The sequence below is a fragment of the Rutidosis leptorrhynchoides genome, chromosome 4, assembly GCF_046630445.1.
Source record: "Rutidosis leptorrhynchoides isolate AG116_Rl617_1_P2 chromosome 4, CSIRO_AGI_Rlap_v1, whole genome shotgun sequence".
Classification (NCBI taxonomy): domain Eukaryota; kingdom Viridiplantae; phylum Streptophyta; class Magnoliopsida; order Asterales; family Asteraceae; genus Rutidosis; species Rutidosis leptorrhynchoides.
The window spans coordinates 87,320,273-87,340,117 of record NC_092336.1 but is presented as its reverse complement, the minus strand read 5'-3'; the positions used below and the strand labels follow the sequence as shown (position 1 = coordinate 87,340,117).

Sequence of the window (19,845 nt, the reverse complement as noted above, 5' to 3'; positions counted from 1 at the left end):
TTTTAGATATAGGTATATAATAAGAGTATAAAGTGGGGGTGCGATTTGTATTTTAATAAAAGTTGAGGGGTTAAGTTTGCGAAAAGTAAAAAAAGGAATAATACTATTCATTTGGCCTTTGCCTTTTAGATATAGGTATATAATAATATATTACGGAGTATTTTAAAAGAATGTCCCTTTTAGTAATTTTATATACATCAAGTTATCAATAATCTGATTTTCCTAAACACTAAAAAAATTGATTATTTAATTATTACGATATCAAACAACATAATCAAATTCTAACACCATTTTTCAAAATTGCGTTTTGTTACACCAGATTATCTGATTATAATTATTGAAAACGCATAATCAATTTTCAAATCGCTTATCCAAACAACCCCTCCCCCTCTCTCTCTCTCTCTCTCTCTCTCTCTCTCTCTCTCTCTCTCTCTCTCCCCCTAAACCCCTTTTATCAATTTTGTAAAATAAGATAGCTCAACAGAATTAACATTAGACCATATACATCCATCACTACCACCCTAACTTAACATGGAGTACACTAAAGGAATAAGGGATCTCATCATCTTTCTCCTACAGTTATCTTTTTCACCCATATTCTCTAAAAATTGAAATACACCACCACACCTAAAACAGTAGCTAACTCCGGCGCCGCCGATCTCCGGTGACATTTTCTCTCCATCTCCGGTCAAGACTCAGCGGCCGCTCACCTTCTTTACCCAAATCTTTCCAGATCTGGAAATTTAAATAGATCTAGCTTTTTTTTTGTAAGTGTTATTTTCTATATGGTGTTTTAAATTTTAATAGTTGTTTTTATATGTTCTTTTTTCTTTTCAAATCGTCGGCGGCACACGGTGGTGGCGGGTGGTTATCTGTGGTGGCTGATGGTGGTTGTTGCCTGGCAGGTATCACCACTATGAAAGCAGGTTGTCTTGCAACGAAGCAATAAAAAGTGATGGCGTTGTAGCAGGGGCGGATCCAGAATTTTTAATTAGTGGTGACACAAAATCTAAACCAATAGTAACGTGTTTAAAATCGGTACTAAGGCATATGATAAGCCTAGACACATAAACAATAAAGCTTACTTACATTGCACAGATGTAATGAAACTTAAAAGATAGTGGAGTTAACATAAAATGATGGCACTAAATTATTGGATATATCGAAGTAACATGACAATGGTGAGTGGTGGCACATGCCCCCACAACCAAAGGCATAGCTCCGCCCCTGTGTGTACGAATTATTACCCAAAAAAAAGGGACAATTGTTTGAAATCTCTTTGTTTATGTCGAAACAGTTTGCTAAAGTTACGCGAATCAGTCATGGGTCGTTAACCTTTTTCCATGAAAATGCAATATATTCGCCGCATGTGTGAGAGTAAAATTGTCGCTTCCTCTTAAAGTGTGTTTAATAAAACTGAATGATTTTTCGCTGAATGGTTTGGAGCTTCTTAAGGAATTTTTTAAAACGTAAGGAATTTTTTTTTTTGACAAAATATAGAGGTTTTGGGGCAAAATATAGATTTTTTTAGCAAAATTTAGAGGTTTTTGAGCAAAATACGAAGGCTTTAGGGCTAAATATGAAGGTTTTGGGGGGGGGGCAAAAAAAAAAAAATTCCACCTGGGCAAAATCGAAAAACCGAAAAAATTTACTCTAAAATTTCGAAATCGTCGGGGGCGGCTGACCCCACTTGACCCCCCCTCCCTCCGCCCCTGTTAATATATGTTTATGGATGTTGGTTTGTATGGTAGTTGTGGACATCACAGGAGTATTAGGACAGTGGAATCTGACTTTTTTTGAAGTTGTTAGTTACTTGAGTCTTATTGTGTGTTTTTCTATGTCATGGTTGTTGGGTTGACTGATTTTGGTTTCGACTTTATCATTGTTTATGAGCAGCTTGTTAATAATCTGTAGCTTTTTATCGATCTACGTGTTCATTGATAATATATGTATCACGTTCGTACTAACTGTGGTTTTGCTTATTGGTAGCATGGCGCAACCGACGTCGACTCCTCCGGCACAACTTAACCCGTCTGACAAACCGAGTTATCGAAGCGAGAGTTTACAAAAGGTGGGTCACTAGGAATACATCCACTTAGTCTGCCACTGGATACTGCAAAAACAACCATCGATTACAACATCAGCTCTAGAGAGCTCACCGGTTTCACAGGTAAATTCTCCAATTTGATATATACAACTTGCAACAGTTATATACATAATTTATTGAGGGAGTGATTTTAGGTAATTTCTCCAATTATTGTTATGTTATATACGACAATTTGCACTAGAGTTTTTACATTTAATAAATGAGGTCAGGACAAATTGGGCGCCATTATTTTAAGAACCCAAAGAGAGAAGTGGCTTCTCTGAGACTGCAGAAAGATGCACGCAAGTTTCTCAAGAGAAAAGTGTACAGACTTTTATTCTTTTCGGCTATTCATATTCAAGGTGGACTGCGTGGAATGACTGCACGTAATGAATATCGCTATAAAAAGCGAGAAACAGCAGCTATCGATATCAGGTAAACTGGAATTTGTGACAGATTGAGGAGTAATTTATTAGTCATTATCATATTTTCATCTTACATTTATATGCATTAGAAAAGTTAAATGTGCATGTCATAACCAACCCTTTATGACCCTTAGTTTTATATATTTTGAAAATCTGCAGCACTTTAATGTTCCATATATTTAATTGTGACGTATCATCATGAACTTTAGGGGTTTTCACTCTTGAACAGAGTTTTATTTTGTCCTAAAAGAGTTTCTGTGCCTATAACATACTCTTCATTTCTTTGACGTCTAAAGGTTTATGTGATACTTTTTGTGAAACTGATGCACTCTATGTACATCTTGTAGATTAGTTAAATATGTTTTTGATGGTTCTTTTGCATTATACTTGCTGTTTTTTAGGTACTTTTTCTGTTTAGTGAGTTGTTAGTTTCTTATGTTTACTTTCTTATGTATGCAGTTGCACATTTGTGTTGCATGTTTATGTTTTGTATCATCAATTGTAGAGCAATAGTTTTAAGTATGTCAAGCAGAAAAAGATTAAGAAAAGCTAACAATAGTGATGATCATTGTGGCGATCATTCGGGTAGTCGTCTATTTGAAACTGTTGTGCCAGTTTTATCGTCGAGACAGATCACCAATAAGTATTCATTGCAGCGATGTTGATGTGCCTCTGTTGTTTTACTTTCTTATTGGCTTCAACTTTCGTTATATGTTTGTATTAACCTCTCGGGATAAATGTTGTGTCATGTATCTCAGGCGCTGAGTTGATATATACTAATACAGACACATGATTTCTCAGGTGTGTATTTCTTGTTATAACTATAGGTAGAGGGCTTATGCTAAAAATCGACAAAATGCCTAAAATCACCAAGTGGGTTGCAAAGAATTGATGTGAAAAATCTTCTCTTCTATTAGTCAACATACTTATAGTATGTTACTTTTCCTTCTACTTGTTGTTTGAATTTTATGGTGGAAGAATTCATTAGTACAGTAATTGTTTTTAGTTCATTAAGTTAGGTCTTATCTTTCAAGGTAAAAGGTCATTTATGCAATTATTATTCTGTTCATGTTGACTGTTTATCTATGAGATTCATGTTTGTATCCATAAATTTATTGTCGAGTATTGGGGATATGCTTGCTAGTAACGAAGTAACTTATATATCCTTGCTGTTAATTTATGTTGACTGCAACAGTATTGACTCTGAAGACTAAGATTCGAATGAGTTTGATAACGTGGAACTTGAAGTGAAGACGAAAAACCAATAGCTAAAACTAGAGGCATGGCGAAATGGAGTTTAATGATATAGGTTAGCTTAGATGAAGATTACATTCAGCTGTGTTTTAGTGCTAATGATATTAAACTTTTTCTGCACATTTAGGGAACTTTTATTGTTTATTTTGTTATGTGATTATTGATTGTCCAAATACTTTGCACTACATTGTATAGATTTAAATAGAAAAAGTTAAAGGCGAAAGGGATTTGAACCCTGGCCACCGACGTACTGATAAACCCACTTGACCAACCAAGTTGGATAACATTCGTGTGAAATACAAAACATATTATATCACATGTATTAACAAAACGGATAAAATTATGAATATATAGCTTCACAATGTATATAAAAAAGAGTTTAGAAACCGGTTTTTTCTAAAAAAAAACACGTTCATATTCTTGAGAATAGGAACATGTTTTAGAAATAATCGGTTCTCAAAGTCAAGTTTAGGGACTAGTTTTAAAATCGATTTCCGCTTTGGAAACCCCTATCCACTGAACCGGTTTTAAAACCGATTCCTAAAGTCCTTAACTATTGCTTTTTTGTAGTAGTGACTCTAGTTTTGCCTTCATAGCTGCTGACATTATAATATGTGTCCGTGTGTGTTTTTTTATACACACTATATAGTGTTATTGAAAAGCAACAAATTATATTTGTTAGGTTTGATAAATGGGGGATGATTCTCACACACTGTTTTTTGATCCTCACACACCAATTTACTTGAACTCCTCCCTAATAATAGGGTAAAAGGGTGTGTGAGGATCAAAAAACAGTGTGTGAGAATCATCCCCCTTGATAAATTATTGCTTGCACTTGATGAACTCCTACTAGAGATAGCAACAAAAACAATGTCAGAGGACAAATAAACTCCTTATGTCCTTTATTATAATTAAGACACAAATAATCCGTTCGTCTTATTAAACAATCAACGTCTCCTAAAAACTTACAATGATACGACATAAATATCACATGTCCTATTAACTTATTATATAATACGACTATGCCAAATAAATGTCCTATGATAGTTTATTTTATATGACTTTTTTATAAAGTGTCCTATTAAATGAACACATAATGCGACACTAAACCGTTAAATGTCTTATAAAGTTTCATGTTATGATTCACAATTAAAGTGTCATATGAGATCATATGATAATTAGGACCCCAACAACTGATCCATCACATTAAAGAATCAAAGTGTCCTAAAAATTTAAAATGATACGACATAAATATCAAATGTCCTATTAGCTAATGATATAATACGGCTATGACAATTAAATGTCCTATGATATTTTATTTTATAAGACTATTTTAAAATGTGTCATATTAAATAAACACATAATGCAACACTAAACCGTTAAATGCCTTATAAAGTTCTATTTTATAATTCACAATTAAAGTGTCATATGAAATACTATGATATTTAGGACCCCAACAACTCATCCGTCACATTAAAGAATCAAAGTGTCCTAAATATTTATAATGATACGACATATATTTCACATGTCCTATTAGCTTATGATATAATACGACTATGAAAAATAAATGTCCTATGATAGTTTATTTCATATGACTTTTTTATAAAATGTCCTATTAAATAAACAAATATTGTGACACTAAATCATTAAATGTCTTATAAAGTTCCATTTGATGATTTACAATTAAAGTGTCCTATGAAATCATATGATATTTAGGACCCCAACAACTCATCCGTCACATTAAAGAATCAAAGTGTCCTAAATATTTATAATGATACGACATATATCTCACATGTCCTATTAGCTTATGATATAATACGACTATGAAAAATAAATGTCCTATGATAATTTATTTTCATATGACTTTTTTATAAAGTGTCCTATTAAATTAACACATAATGCGACACTAAATCGTTATATGTCTTATAAAGTTCCATTTGATGATTCACATTTAAAGTGTCCTATTAAATCATATGATAATTATAATTAACGTGTCCTAAAATTTTACAATGATACAACATAAATATCATATGTCCTGTTAGCTTATGTTATAATATGACTATGACAAATAAATATCCTATTAGAGTTTATTTCATATGACTTTTATATAAGGTGTTCTGTTAAATTAACATGTAATACTACACTATGCCGATAAATGTCTTATAAAGTACTATCTTATGGTTCAAACTTAAAGTGTCCTATGAAATCATATGACCATTAAGCCAGAAAAATATCAATCAGTCATATTAAGTCCTATTATGTTCTACTATGACACGACTCACAAAAATAAACGTCATATAAAGGTACATTTCATATGACCGTCATATAATGTGTCTTAATAACATAAATTTATAGGATATAAGTACCAAAAGTCTTAACATGATACAATTTAATAAGACTCTCGGAAATAATTGGCCTCTAAAGATATATTTAATATGACGTTCATATTAAGTGTCCTATTGCATAAACATATAATGAGACTCTATCAAATAAATGTCTTATAAGATCCTCTATTAGGATCTACTTTTTAAGTGTCCTATGAAAATATATGATTATGTGACCTACTCTAAAAGCGTATCTCATCATAGGACCCTACTCTAAAAGAGTACCTCATAATAGGACCATACTCTAAAAGCGTAGCTCATAAAAGGACATAAATATTGTTTGGTCCTATGTAAGTAGCATTTAGGACCATATTTTACTAGGTCCCAGAAAAAAGGTCCTATAGGAGCATTTTTCTTGTAGTGATCTAGTATGATTAACGAGCTAAAAACAAACTTAAGGATTTCTTTTTCTTTATAACAAGTAATCCCGTTTTTATGATTTCATCTCATTTTTCCATTCCATTTTCTCATACTTACACTCCAATTTCTCTCTCAAAATACTCCTAACATCATATTTGATCATCTCCAAGCATTTTCACCATCTTTTAGCTTCAATTACAAGCTTTAATCATCATAAAAATAACCATTCAAGAACACTTCAAGAAATCTTTCAAACTTGCTAGATTACTTCCAAGCTTTCAAATCCATTCCGGGTAATCATCCAAGATCAAGAAACCTTTGTTAATCTCAGTAGGTTTTCATTCTAAATCAAAGGTAATATTCATATTCAAAATTTGATTCAAATTCTATAACTATAACAATCTTATTTCGAGTGGAAATCTTACTTGAACTTGTTTTCATGTCATGATTCTACTTCAAGAACTTTCAAGCCATCCAAGAATCCTTTGAAGCTAGATCAATTTTTGTCACTTCCAGTAGGTTTACCTACTAAACTTGAGGTATTAATGATGTTCATAACATCATTCGATTCATATATATACAACTATCTTATTCGAAGATTTGAACATGTAATCACTAGAACATAGTTTAGTTAATTCTAAACTTGTTTGCAAACAAAGTTAATCCTTCTAACTTGACTTTTAAAACCAACTAAACACATGTTCTATATCTATGTGATATGCTAACTTAATGATTTAAAACCTGGAAACACGAAGAACACCATAAAACTGGACATACGCCGTCGTAGTGAAACCGGAGGCTGTTTTGGGTTAGAAAAATAAAAACTATATTAATCTTTGAATTGGAAGTTTGTTTTCTAGAAAAATGATATTTCATATGAACATGATACTATATCCAAAAATTATGGTTAAACACAAAGTGGAAGTATGTTTTTCAAAGTGGTCATCAAGATGTCGTTCTTTCGACGGAAATGACTACCTCTTTAGTAAATGACTTGTAACCTGTATTTCTGACTATAAACTTATACTTTTTCTGTTTAGCTTCATAAATTACAGTTCATTATGAAACCATAGCAACTTGAATCACTCAAAACGGATTTGTAACGAAGAAATGACGGGTAAAACAAAATCGGATAATTTTGCTAGTTTTAGCTACGAAAATTTTATAACAAATCTACACTAATCATATCCTAGCTAACTTATATTGTATTATACATGTATTCTAACATAAATTATGTAATCTTTGGATACCATAGACACGTATACAATGTTTTGACATATCATACCGACCCATGTATATATATTATTTGGAACAACCATAGACACTCTATATGCAGTAATGTGGGAGTTAGCTATACAGGGTTGAGGTTCATTCCAAAATAATATATATACTTTGAGTTGTGATCTAGCCTGAGATATGTATACACTGGGTCGTGGATTGATTCAAGATAATATATATTTATTTATTTCTGTACCTCTAACTGTGGACAATTAGTTGTAGATTATTGGACTGTGAACTTAACAAACTTAAATCATTAAAACGTAATAAAAAATGTTGTGAATATATTTCGATCATACTTTGATATATATGTATATATTTGTTATAGGTTCGTGAATCAACCCGTGGCCAAGTCTAATTCTCGACGAATTGATAATCTGTGAAAGTGAGTTATAGTCCCACTTTTAATATCTAATATTTTTGGGATGAGAATACATGCAGTTTTATAAATGTTTTACAAAATAGACACAAGTAAATGAAACTACATTCTATGGTTGAATTATCGAATCGAATATGCCCCTTTTTAGCTTGGTAGCCTAAGAATTAGGGAACTGGCCCCTAATTGACGCGAATCCTAAAGGTAGATCTACGGGAACTAACAACCCCCATTCTGGAATTTGGAATGCTTTAGTACTTCGAGTTTATCATGTCCGATGGGTGTCCCGAAATGATGGGGATATTTTATATGCATCTTGTTAATGTCGATTACTAGGTGTTCACCATATGAATGATTTTTATCTCTATGCAGTTTTCGAAATGCCTGATATGAGATGGTTGCTATGAAAGAATGAAATCTTGTGGTCTATTAATTACAATTTGATATATATAGATTAAACCTATAACTCACCAACATTTTTGTTGACGTTTAAAGCATGATTATTCTCAGGTGATTGTTAAGAGCTTCCGCTGTTGCATGCTAATTTAAGGACAATATTTGGAGTCAGCATGCTTGTATAATATTGTTTAAAAACTGCATTCGAAGACTTAATTTGTTGTATAATATTATTGTAAACCAATATGTATTGATCGTGTGTAAAACATTATATTTTAGATTATCAACACTTGATAATCTATGTTATGGTTTTTAAACCTTTGTCAATAAAAATAAAGGTTATGGTTTGTTTTAAAACGAATGCAGTCTTTGAAAAGCGTCTCATATAGAGGTCAAAACCTCGCAACGACACCAATTAATATGAAACATTTATAATTGAGATGAACGGGACATTTCAGTTGGTATCCGAGCGTTGGTCTTAGAGAACCATAGTTTTGCATTAGTGTGTCTTATCGAGTTTGTTAGGATGCATTAGTGAGTCTGGACTTCGACCGTATTTTTCTTTAAGAACGATTGCTTAACAATTTTTGTTGGAAACTATATATTTTAACATGTAAATATTATGTGATATATTAATCTCTTAACGTGTTTGATATTGTGTGATAGATGTCTACCTATAGTACAAATCCCATCGACTCACCTAATAATAATGAAGAGTCAAATGTATTATGGGAAGATTCACAAATTCCGGAAGAAGAAGAAGAAGAACCGGAAGAAGAGGAACTGGAAGAAGAGGAACCGGAAGAAGAGGAACCGGAAGAAGAGGAACCGGAAGAAGAGGAACCAGAAGAAGAAGAGGTTCCGGAGGAGGAAATATTAGAAACCACTGAAAATAGATAAATAAAAGAAAACCCTCAACCAATGGACTAAAATTAATAATGGTCAATGGTGTTTCCGCCGAGGAAGCAAAATATTGGGAAGATTACCAATTTTCTGATAAATCGGATTCCGATGAGGATTCCGATGATGTTATAGAAATTACCCCGACCCAATTTGAAAAGACAAAAGAAAATAATAAAGGAAAAGGCATCAAAATAGAGAAACCCAATCCCGAACCCGAGGAACTCTATGTTAATTTGAAATATCCCGATGGGGTATACCGTAAACAGCCATATTTCTTAAGCTTTAACTATGGCCCGGGAACATCTAGGTCACCAGTTTCTTCTAGACCATTAGTGAGACAAATGGCTCGTATTAGGGGAACATCCTTTATCCCTAGAAAATTAGCAAAACGAACCAGGTCCAAGGAGGAAGAAACAAGTGAGTCGGAATAATGGGTGATAATCAAGTTGTGTAATATATGTATTATAGTGTGCTTGTACTTTTATTTTATATGTAAAAAAAATTGCTTGTATTGTTTATTAAGTATCTTGTATGAATCTAATCCTCGTCTATTTTACAGTATAAAATGGATGTTAAGGATAGACGACCAAATATTTTAAAAGACCTACCGGGGGATATGATTGATGAAATCTTGTCTAGAGTCGGTCAAAATTCATCAGCACAGCTATTTATGGTGAAATTAGTTCGTCGAACTTTTGAAAGACGTTCCAAGCATGCCTTAGTTTATAAAAGGCTTTCCTTTAAAAGATGGGGTATATCACATTGAGGAGACCGTAAGTTACGCCGTGTTTTCTTTAAAGCATTAATTGCGGGGAACCCAAATGCAATTTTACGCTACGGGTTGAGAACCTATTTTGACTCCACATATCCCAAAATAGGACTTCGTGCTTTAGAGAGAGCTTCTAACATGCAACATAAAGAAGCATGTTATGATTACGGGTTAGTGATGTTCGCTTCTCACCAAAGCGAGAAAAAGAACATCGGATTGCAACTTTTAAATAAAACATTCCCACAAGTGACGGATTCGGTAATTGGGGTGAGAAACAAGGTTTTTAGATTGTTACGGGGTTGTTGGGCATTACGTAACCTCCGTCCTTTTGATGACGTTACAACATGCTGTCTTGTTAATGGTCATAACGGTTATTTTCCACAAGATCAAGGTTGGAAAATAGTCTTAGTAAAACCGGAATGCATGACTTGTTTATGGACGTATGAATTACGTGTCTTTATTGCCTTTACTGAACGCCTTGCGTATTAACTAGAATTGTCTTCGCAGCTGCTTTGTATTAAATTTTTTATGTGCTATATTTCATGCTATATGTAAAATAGCGGTATTGTAAGTTTGTAAAATATTGTATAAAAGTTTGAATATGAAATATTATCGTAATTAGTTTTTCATATAGAATTGTAGTAGTTGAAATGGTATATTAGCTACTAAGTATGAACTTAACGGGTAGGTACTACCCGAATTAAAAAATTATAAAACGCTAATATGAAGAAAAAGCTTTTATAAATAAGTTCATATTATGCTACGAAATACTATTGACTACTCTTGATATTCTATATGATTAACTTAATTCTTTTGGCTATTTTTGAAGGAAATGGCACCAACTACTCGACACACCATGAGTATGAGCGAAGAAGAATTCCGTACCTTTCTTGCTGCGAACATAGCTGCAGTGCAGGCTGCAATGCAGAATAACAACAATAACTCTGAATCCAGCAACAGAACAAACGCCACAAGAACTCGTGTAGGATGCTCCTACAAAGAATTCACTGCCTGTAAACCTCTGGAATTCGATGGAACCGAGGGTCCAATCAGATTAAAACGGTGGACCGAGAAGGTCGAATCGGTATTTTCCATAAGTAAGTGTGCTGAAGAAGATAAAGTAAAATACGCTACGCATACCTTCACAGGTGCTGCATTAACATGGTGGAACACCTATCTCGAGCAGGTGGGATAAGATGCTGCTTACGCACTACCGTGGTCAGCATTCAAGCACTTGATGAACGAGAAGTACCGTCCCAGAAACGAGGTCAATAAGCTCAAGGTAGAGCTTAGAGGATTACAAACGCAAGGTTTTGACATTACCACGTACGAACGAAGATTCACAGAGTTGTGCCTATTGTGTCCAAGAGCGTTCGAAGACGAAGAAGAGAAGATCGACGCGTTTGTGAAAGGGTTACCAGAAAGGATCCAGGAAGATGTGAGTTCAAATGAGCCCGCCTCCATACAAAAGGCAAGTCGAATGGCTCACATGCTCATAAATCAGATTACGGGAAGAATTAAAAAGTAGGCGACCGACGAGGTCAACATGAAACAAGTCAAGAGAAAGTGGGAAGAAACCAGTGACAAGGGTCACCAATACAACAATAACAGTAACTATCGCATCAACAATCAACACCAAAATCACAACCACAAATGCACCTTTTTTTGTAACAACAACGGCAACAAAAACCATCCCAACAATAACAACTACAACAACCGTTTCAACAACAATAACAACCGCAACAACAACAATCCCAACAACAACAATAAGAATCAGCAACATCCATGCCAAAGGTGTGAAGAGTACCATTCGAATGAGTTCTGCATGACATTTTGCACCAAGTGTAAAAGAACTGGCCATGGTGCGAAAAAGTGTGAGGTCTACGGCCCAATGAATAATAGAAATAAAAGAACAGATAATGTCGGAACAAGTAATGCCGCCTTTGTTTGTTATGGATGTGGAAAACTGGGCCACATTAGGAGTAATTGCCCGAACCCAGAGAAAAATAATGGGCAAAGTCGTGGAAGAGTTTTCAATATTAATGCAGCAGAAGCACAGGAAGACCCGGAGCTTGTTACGGGTACGTTTCTTATTGACGATAAACCTGCTTATGTTTTATTTGATTCAGGTGCGGATAAAAGCTATATGAGTAGAGATTTTTGTGCTAAATTAAGTTGTCCATTAACGCCTTTGGATAATAAATTTTTACTCGAATTAGCAAACGGTAAATTAATGTCAGCAGATAAAATATGTCGGAATCGCGAAATTAAACTGGTTGGTGAAACGTTTAAGATTAATTTGATACCAGTAGAGTTAAGAAGTTTTGATGTAATAATCGGCATGGACTGGATAAAAAAGGAAAGAGCAGAGGTCGTATGTTACAAAAATGCGATTCGCATTGTACGAGAAAAAGGAAAACCCTTAATGGTGTACGGAGAAAAGAGCAACGCGAAACTAAATCTTATTAGTAATTTGAAGGCACAAAAACTAATAAGAAAAGGTTGCTATGCCATTCTAGCACATGTCGAGAAGGTGCAAACCGAATAAAAGAACATCAATGATGTTCCCGTCGCAAAAGAATTTTCTGACGTATTTCCGAAAGAATTATCGGGACTACCTCCACACCGATCTGTTGAATTTCAAATAGACCTTATACCAGGAGCTGCACCAATAGCTCGTGCTCCATACAGACTCGCACCCAGCGAAATGAAGGAACTCCAAAGCCAATTACAAGAACTTTTAGAGCGTGGTTTCATTCGATCAAGCACATCACCATGGGAAGCTCCCGTTTTGTTTGTCAAAAAGAAATATGGTACATTCAGGTTATGTATCGACTACAGAGAGTTGAACAAACTTACCATCAAGAACTGTTACCCACTACCAAGAATCGACGATTTATTCGATCAACTACAAGGCTCGTCAGTTTATTCAAAGATTGATTTACGTTCCGGATATCATCAAATGCGTGTGAAGGAGGATGATATTTCAAAGACTGCTTTTAGAACGCGTTATGGTCATTATGAGTTTATGGTTATGCCGTTTGGATTAACTAACACACCAGCTGTGTTCATGGACCTCATGAACCGAGTGTGTGGGCCATATCTTGACAAGTTTGTCATTGTTTTCATTGATGACATACTTATTTACTTAAAGAATGAACAAGAGCACGGAGAACATTTGAGAAAAGTGCTCGAATTATTGAGGAAAGAAAAACTGTACGCTAAATTTTTAAAGTGTGCATTTTGGTTGAAAGAAGTTCAATTCCTCGGTCACATAGTGAATAAAGAAGGTATTCAAGTGGATCCGGCAAAGATTGAAACTGTTGAAAAGTAGGAAACCCCGAAAATTTCGAAACATATACGCCAATTTTTAGGACTGACTGGTTACTACAGAAGATTCATCCAAGATTTTTCCAAAATAGCAAAACCCTTGACTGCATTAACGCATAAAGGAAAGAAATTTGAATGGAAGGATGAGCAAGAGAAATGGTTTCAATTGTTGAAGAAAATGCTATTTACAGCACCTATATTATCATTGCCTGAAGGGAATGATGATTTTGTGATTTATTGTGACGCATCGAAGCAAGGCCTCGGTTGTGTATTAATGCAACGAACAAAGGTAATTGCTTATGCATCCAGACAATTGAAGATTCACGAGCAAATTTATACGACACACGATTTGGAATTAGGCGCTGTTGTTTTTGCATTAAATACTTTGAGGCACTACTTATATGGGGTCCAAAGTATTATATATACCGACCACAAAAGTCTCCAACACATATTTAATCAGAAACAACTAAACATGAGGCAGCATAGGTGGATTAAGTTATTGAATGATTACGATTTCGAGATTCGTTACCTCCCGGGGAAGGCGAATGTGGTAGCTGACGCTTTGAGTAGAAAGGATAGAGAACTTATACGAGTAAAATCTATGAATATAATTATTCGTACTAACCTTACTACTCAAATAAAGGAGGCGCAACAGGGAGTTGTAAAAGAAGGGAATTTGAAGAATGAAATACCTAAAGGATCGGAGAAACACCTTAATATTCGAGAAGACGGAACCCGGTATAGAGCTGAAAGAATTTGGGTACCAAAGTTTGGAGATGTGAGAGAAGTGGTACTTGGGGAAGCACATAAAACCAGATACTCGGTACATCCCGGAGTGGGAAAGATGTACAAGGACCTCAAGAAATATTTTTGGTGGGCGGGTATGAAAGACGATATTGCGAGATATGTAGGAGAATATTTGACGTGTTCTAAGGTCAAAGCTGAACATCAGAAACCATCTGTGACGACCCCGTCAAAACACTTAACGGCTCCGTCACTTGATCTCACAGCTTGATCGGACTTAAATGAATTAAATAAACAAAGTTACATTCTTTTATTTCAAAAGTTTCCCAAAAAGAAGACATACCAAAATATGTAGTTTAAAAATAACCCAACATATCAATTAACCAAAGTTGACATAAACATTGTCAACAAACCCACAAGTTTAAATTATCCAAAAATAGAATGCAAACTTAAGTTTCATAATTGTTTCATAAAATCTGCCCAAATGCATGCAGACTCTTCTAAACACAGCGAAAGCATCACTTAAATTCAAGTACCTGTGAAAACGTGCGAGTAAACTGTCAACACAAAGGTTGAGTGAATTATAGGTTTAAATAAGTAAATGAACTTTAGACCACAAGATTTAAAAATGTTAGAAAACATTAAACATTATTCCATTATCAATGAGCCACCTGGTAACCACTTAACCCTTTATTTACCCTTGCCAAACACAATAATAATATACACCGGACAGTGTATCTACAACAAATTACGAATTACTAAACATTTCAATTATAAATTGCTAGCGGGACTAGCTCGAAATGGGGTTGTCAAACCCGATAGATCTATCCGTAGGATTCGCGTTCACCAGTAGAAACCAGTGATTACAGTTACCAGACTAGGGAATATTTTTGTCCAACTCACAATGAATAATTTAAATTTAATTGTTACTCGTGTCTAAACGTTAAATAAAATGCATGTAATCACATCCCAAAAATATACTTTGAAAAGTATGTATAAACGGGACTATAACTCACCTTAACAGTAACGAAGTAACCAACACAATTAAGCGAACAGCAAATGGAGTATAGTGATCAGGAATGATCACAACGCCGACCTATAAACAAAACAGGTCGATATAAATAACTAACTTAGGTCAAGTCTTAGTATAATAGCTATTGTACATGTTGCAAGTAGACATAGAACAACACTCAACATGCATCGGTTTGATCGGAACAGCGTACGGACACACACTTTCTCTTTTTAGAAAGTTTCTATTTTTAGTAGGTTTCCATTTTTGGAAAGTTTCTATTTTTGGAAAGTTTATATTTTAGGAAAGTTTATATTTTTGGAAAGTTTCTATTTTTGAAAAGTTTCTAGTTTTGGAAAGTTTTCAAATTTAGAAAGTTTCTATTTTTAGAAAGTTTTAAGTTAGGAAAGTTTTCTTATTTAGAAACTCAACAAAAGTCAACTGAAAGTCAAAGTCAACCAAAAGTCAACTCAAAAGTCAACCTTGGTCAAACCTAGTCAACATTAAATTTAAAAGTGTAAGTTGTAATAATAATATAAGTTATAATGTTAATTAAAGTTAAGTATGTATAATTATGTCATAACATAAGTTTAATTAAATTAAAATGAATTATTAAGTTAACATAAGTTTAAATGATATAATTAATATAAAATAAGTATTTAATTAATTAATTAAATATTAGTCATAGTATAAGTATTATTAATTAATAATAAATTTTAAATCATATCATAAGTATTATTAATTAATAATGAATTATTGATCATATCATAAGTTCTTAATTATAATTATTAAATCATAAGTATTTAATAATTAAATTATAATTAAATAATAACTAAGTCTTATAATGATTAAATAATTAATTAATCCTTATTATAAGTCTTATAATAATAATCTTGTAACATCCCGCCTTTTTTCGTTTACTTTTCCGTTTAACTATTTTAAATTCCGTTATATGTTTATAACATCTACCGTTAATACGTGTTTTAAAAATATCTCGTTTAGGTAAATCACACACCCGCAACCGAACTCGAGGGACTAGTTTCGCCAAAGTGCCAAAGAGGTGACTAGCATTTGACTAGTCAACCCCACCTCCCATCTTTTTTCATTTCCATTTTCCTTTTCTTTTACTACTTCCCTATTTTCTTTCAATTCTCCAATTTGAAGATTCATCATCTAAATCCGTTCAAGCAAGCATCAATCAAAACAAATTACATATTTGGAATCCTTGCAACTTCCTCTTCGATTCCATACCGATTTCATTACATTTGGATAACTTTCTAAAATCACTAGATTTTGTGTTCTTGATGTTTTTAAGTTATAAAGTTGTTAATTAGTGTCTATGGCTCAAGTCTAACATGATTATATGATTTATATGATCAATTTCGTTGTTTGAAGTAACTAGCTTGAATATGAACTTTGGTGTGTTTGATTTGATGATTTGGTTGCTTGAATGTTGTTAAATGATATAAGTACATGTATTAAATGTGTTCCTAGTATCACTAGCTTCAATTTGATGTGTAGGTTGCTTGAGAAAACTCCATAAACTTGATTAGTGATTTTGGTGAATTTGGGTTAGGGTTTGATAAGCTTGAAATGAATATTTGATGCATTGAATGCCATGAATTATTGTTAGTAAGTAGTTAGTTGTATTGTATGCTTGATTATCTACAAAACGGCGTGTTTTATGTATGCATTAAATGCCCGAATCATAAATGTGCACTTGTAAAATTTGAAGCATTAAGTGTGTGCATTGATTGATCATTTGATTTGAAAAGTCGGTTATTGAAAATAATGTTTTCGGTTGGTGAAATGTGTTTAGTTAGGTTCCTTGTCAAATTAGCTTTCTAACGATATAAGGTGCGAGTTCTAAGTGTTAGCGGTTTGTGATTTATGCTTGAAAGAGTTTTGATTTGAGACTTAGACATTTGAGACTGACCAGGTACCAGCTTCCGTTAAATGCCGCGGCGCGGCAGTCTTGGGTCGCGGCGCGACCTAAGGCGTGTCCAGGTTCTGACCTAATCGTCAATTATATGAAAAATGTTTGGCACGCTATGGACCTCCGATTCACATGAGACTTGTTCTAACATGCTTATATATGAATAACTAGCATAGAAAAATAGTTCGAGACCTGACCCGAACATGTTGACTTTTTCGTTGACTTTGACCCGACCAAAGTTTGACTTTTTGTCAAACTTAACCAAATGATTATGCAACCTTCCTAACTTGTTTCTATACTTGTATCTTGCATGAAACTTGACAATTTGATTCACATGCTACATAATCGAGTCATAACGAGCCATAAGACTAATTGAACTTCTTTGATCAAACATGATTACCAATATTGATACAACCTATTTGTTTAGGTCAAGACTAGCATTGTTTTTTGTTCACGTTACTTGTCGAAGTACTATTACACTCTTGCATAAGGTGAGATCATAGTCCCACTTTTACTCTTTTGAACTTACTTTTGGGATGAGAAAACATAAACGCTTCTTTTAACTAAGTGAACACAAGTCCATGAAACAAACATTCTACATACGAGTTTAGAACGAAAATCCTCAATTCGATTATCATTAGTTACACTTGATGGTGTAAGCGAGAACTTATGTTATATGGCCATATGGGTTTGACAAACCCTCATTCGGACGGTTCGCTACCGTTATTCGGATGAAATATATTTTCGAGAAACAGTGTATGTTCTAGCACTATTGTGATGGGGTACTATGGAAGGAAACGTTAAGCTATGATAATTGGGTGCTCGTGAATATTAGCTTTTAGAATGTATTACTATTTTATCAATGTTGCAAATCTTGTGGTTCGACTTACATTTACTCACTTACTTATTTAAACCTATGATTTCACCAACGTTTTCGTTGACAAATTTCCTATGTTTTTTTCAGGTCCTTGATCATTAGGTGATACATGCTTCCGCACATTCTTTTTTATACTTACTTTGGATGTCGAGTATACTTGCATATGTGGAGCGTCTTTTGACTACTTTTAAACTGTGTCGCACATGTTTCATTTGTACTTTAAACATTGTAATGTGCTAGTCGTGGAAACTACTTTTGTAAACTTTGAAACATCCATACTTATGAAATGAATGCGGCATGTTTTCGGTCAAACGTTGTCTTAAAGACTTATGACCATGTAATGGGACCTACGTAGACGGCACCGTCAAATGACGATTTCTCGGGGTCGCTACAAATATCATAATATAAGTTTAATACTTATCATAAGTATTTTTCATTAATAATAAAAGTATTGTTAATCATAAGTTTAATTAAAATGTTAATTAAATCATAAGTAATAATTAAATGATATAATAAATATATATCATAAGTCTTAAATTATAATAATTACTTTTTATATCATAAGTAATTTAATAATAATGAAAATCATTATCTTTATCATAAGTTTTAATAATTAACCATAAGTTTTAAGTTAAAAGTTCATCGGGTCGTATCTTGAGCCCCGGAAGTCGGTTTTCGGCAAGCCTTATATATATCTTCGCCTAATCAAACCACCCGAAACTTTGGTGCACTCAAGAACACACCAAGAACAGTACCCAAGTCATGATGATCAGCCATTACACCACTTGGAACTTCAATTCATTCAAAAACGTGTTTTAGTCATAACGGGTGATCCGTGGCTCGGATTTAGATGACCCGAACATGAAAGTTCATCCCATCATCAATCCTAACACACTAGCACACCCTAAGGACTCTAAGAATGGTCACAAAGTCGGACCAAACCTGGTTCATTTCAATTTCACCTTTCAATCGTAACAAAATACCATTTTAATCATATCTAGGGCTCCGGGAATGGAAATGACATGAATCCGGAGTCTAAAATTAATGTCTTGATGAGAGGAACTCATCTAACCACTTAAATTTCACTTTTACATCAGTTACAATATCAGAAATGAACAAAAAGCTGCTGTCCCAATCAATTCAAACCGAAAACATATGTATTTGAGCAATTCTACGCATACAATCAACATTACAACAACAAGTAATCATCATACTATCAAAATAATCATCAAAAACAGAAAAATAATGAAAAATTAAAAATTCTAGGGTTAGGGTTTATACCCTGATCAAGAATCAAGAAGTGTTATCGTGTAGAGGAGATCGTGTAGAACGCGTTGATGTTAATTAATTGATGATCCAAGCTAGTTGTTGATGCAAAATGATGATGATGATGAGTGTGGTGTTGGTGTTATCGCCCAAAAAGGAGGAAGGGAGGAGAGGAGAGCAAAAGTTTAGGTTAGGTTTTTGGTGAAATGAAAAATAAAACACAAAATGAAAAATCAAGGGAGTATTCCCCCTCCCTTTGGTTGCTTCGGCAGAATGGGTCATGGGGGTGGGCCCTCATGGCCCAAATTTGTTAAATGTGTAATTCCTTGTGGCCCGAACGCCCGATCGAAACCCGAAACGCGAAAACACGCTTACGCGATTGAAAATTCGGAGAGATAACAAATACGCGACGAAAAATAAATATAAATACTACATATAATCATATGATCTTA

The 19,845-nt window shown here is 33.9% G+C and overlaps 1 long non-coding RNA gene across 2 annotated transcripts; it reads left to right on the top strand.

Annotated features, from left to right (window-relative positions):
- The first annotated feature begins 443 nt into the window (after positions 1-443).
- On the top strand, positions 444-3,938 carry LOC139840084 (uncharacterized). Of its 2 annotated transcripts, XR_011757232.1 has the most exons (5): positions 444-767; positions 1,990-2,170; positions 2,317-2,521; positions 3,313-3,442; positions 3,707-3,938. It is a non-coding gene; the product is annotated as an uncharacterized lncRNA (long non-coding RNA). The 2 variants fall into 2 exon arrangements; XR_011757233.1 differs by lacking the exon at positions 3,313-3,442.
- Positions 3,939-19,845: the final 15,907 nt, after the last annotated feature.